Consider the following 2,883-nt stretch of genomic DNA (forward strand, 5'->3'; position numbering starts at 1 on the left):
GGTGTGAAACAGAAAGGAAATTGGCTCTTGTACGACAGTACAGCGGTCAAATCTAAACATCAGGTTTGAAGCTGGAGTTTCTAAATTAGAACATTCAATTTTTCTCTTCTTCCTTCACTAAAGGACTTAGGCCTAACAAAACTTTCTCTGTTCATACTGGGAAGACTAAGCAGACATCGTTGCTCCTCTTTGGCATTTCAAAACCAGGACTTGAAACGGCTGCCAGCTTTTCTTATTTTTCCTCTGCTTACCAATTCCTGCACTAAAAGCAAGCGCACCTCCAGGCCCTCATTTTTTTAATTGTAATTTTTAGAAATTAACTATTTTGGACTCAAAAGAGCAGTCTTAAAAACTTTAGGAAATTATGCTGCAAAACATGAAGGTTATGTCTAACATTGTAGAGGAAATGGAGAGGATATATTAAAAAGCCCCTTCCAATGGCAAGAAATTGTAGAATCCAGGCTCTGTGTGTGTGTTAATTATGCTTTTAATTTAGAATTATTCTGAATCTTTTAGTTAACTGTTTATCATGAGATAATTTATCAGTGCCATGCTACATTTGAGTTTGTTTCTATGTCAATACCGACCATCTCCAATTATTTTAACAGCATGTGGAAAATATCTTTTCCCAGGGAAGGGAGAGAGAAGCCTGTAAGTAGACTCAATGGATCAGTTTCAAATTTTACACTAGGGCTCTCTTCCTTTGTCATGTATTGAAAGAAAGGGAAAAGTCACCTACTTGGCTAACTTCAGCCAATGCTTGCTTTCTTCAGAAAGAAAAACTAGACAAAGAATAAGAGAGGCTAGATCTCCAATAGAAACATTTCTTAGTATTTCATCACTTTAAAAAAGTACAAGTAACACCAAGAATGATCTGATTGCAGGAAAGGATTTATCTACAAACATGATGAAAAAAGTTAGTGTGACCATTTTAAGTTTCTAGATGTTTTTATAGACTGATATGGATAGCTATTGATAGATAGGTAGAACACACGCAACTGTCTGGGACTGTACAGAAATAGTTTAAACACATGAAAACATTTTATCCACGTACAGTTCCTCAAATAAAATAACTTCCACTCTGATTTTCAAAATAAATCAGAATGATGATGACATAATATAGCAAAAACTTGAGATGATTTTCTGCAAGTGAGGTGACCATGCACTCAAAACAGTTATTTCTGCCCTTCATTGATGAATAATAGTACGGAATGGAAGAAGTTCACATTACTGTCATAAGAGATCAACACTGAGGAAGAGGGATGGGGACTTCTAATACCACAAATGCAATTCAGTAATTGGACAACGTAACAGGCTAGTTTTAAAAACAACAAAAAAACCCCAGCCTGAAGTGAATGTTATTTGTTCAAGTAATCAAACAGTGCTCTAGTGCTGCTGGTTAAACTTCATTCTCATAGCAAAAGAATCAGTTTCTTTTAGGTAAAGTACTTAAGCATTCATGAACCTATATCCATTAATTACATTTCCAATAAAAAAGTCTTTTTATAGAGTTGTTTCTTGTAATGAATTAAAATCTTAGAGACAGATTAAACATGCTCCTTACAGGCAATACACTTCTGGAAGTATAGGAAAAAGTTCTTTTTCAGAAGAAATACTAGAAAGCATTGCTACTGAAACCTGGGTGACTGAAATATAAAAATAGCATGGGATAAATATATTTTAGTTTAAACTTAAAATACTGCAGTAAAATAATATCACAAAATTATTCTATAATTAATGGGCTCTGGTTTTTAAATTCTTAATTATGGAGGTAGAAGAATGTAGGTAACTGACTGGAAGAACTCCTTTAATATTGTTTGACAAGACAAAAGCCATAAAGTTAATATAACTACTCTCCCCACCCGTGCTCATAAAATACTTGATCGAACCTGGATTAAATTTGCAGGTCTAATGATCAGTAGCACACATTTCACTAGGCACTCCTTATTTTCTCCCTCAAAAGCAAGTCACTGATTATTTTCACAAATGCTGCTCAATGCAGTGATGCTTGAACCATCCAGTCATTAACAGAAAACAAAACAAAACAAAGAAAACCCACAAAAAACAAACCCTACTAAGGAGGAAAAAAAAAAAAAGAAAAAGAAAAAGAAAAAGAGAGATATCAAGAACTTTTGGCCACTTGGTTCCAAATCTTGGTTCCAAACCAAGATTTAAGGAAACCACAACTTTGCCTTCCTCTTCATGACTTCCAAAACAATTGAATAGCGTTATTCACTAGTAGGATGTCTGGTACCTGTGATCAGAGAGCTTTCACAGAAAATAAGGAAGTCTTTTAAGGAAACAAAATCTGAAGTTCCTCAACTCCATCAAACTGCACTACATTTAAAGAAGAATATAACATGAATGGTGACACATTAAAAAAAAAATTTAGACTGTGTTTATGTTGAACAAGTCCAACCCAGACTAATTCTCCACTGTAGCAGTATTACATTATCTCCTTTTGAAGTCCATCATGGCACCCTAAATCTGTTCACCTACTACCTATAAGCTTCAGTGGAGAAATAGGAAAAAAAATCTCTGCCACTGTTATTCACATAAACTTTTGTAGATTAGCTAATATCACCAGATCTTTTATTGCTATTCCTTAGTAACATCATCAGACCTCCAGAACCAAGTGTTAACTTACTTCTGACTAAAGTGAACAATAACATTTCACAAGAATCACCTTAGGCAGGCAGGAACCTTGGATCTCTGTACCTAAATACACTATGGAGCATGTAAGTATTTTGAAATAAAAATTTAGAATCAAAAACACACTTCTGAATGTTTGCATTCAGAACATTCAGTACACAAAACTATTGCAAAAATGTCTGAAGTACTGCTTTTCCAGTCTTTTTACAAAATGATAGACAAAACACTTCC

At 34.3% G+C, this 2,883-nt stretch overlaps 1 protein-coding gene across 1 annotated transcript in view; it reads right to left on the reverse strand.

Annotated features, from left to right (window-relative positions):
• FMN2 (formin 2) overlaps positions 1–2,883 on the reverse strand; it is a gene marked incomplete at its 3' end in the record, with an annotated part of 169,831 nt that overhangs the window by 124,767 nt on the left and 42,181 nt on the right. The window lies entirely within an intron of this gene.

The sequence above is a fragment of the Pygoscelis adeliae genome, unplaced genomic scaffold (assembly GCF_000699105.1).
Source record: "Pygoscelis adeliae isolate BGI_AS28 unplaced genomic scaffold, ASM69910v1 Scaffold77, whole genome shotgun sequence".
Lineage (NCBI taxonomy): Eukaryota > Metazoa > Chordata > Aves > Sphenisciformes > Spheniscidae > Pygoscelis > Pygoscelis adeliae.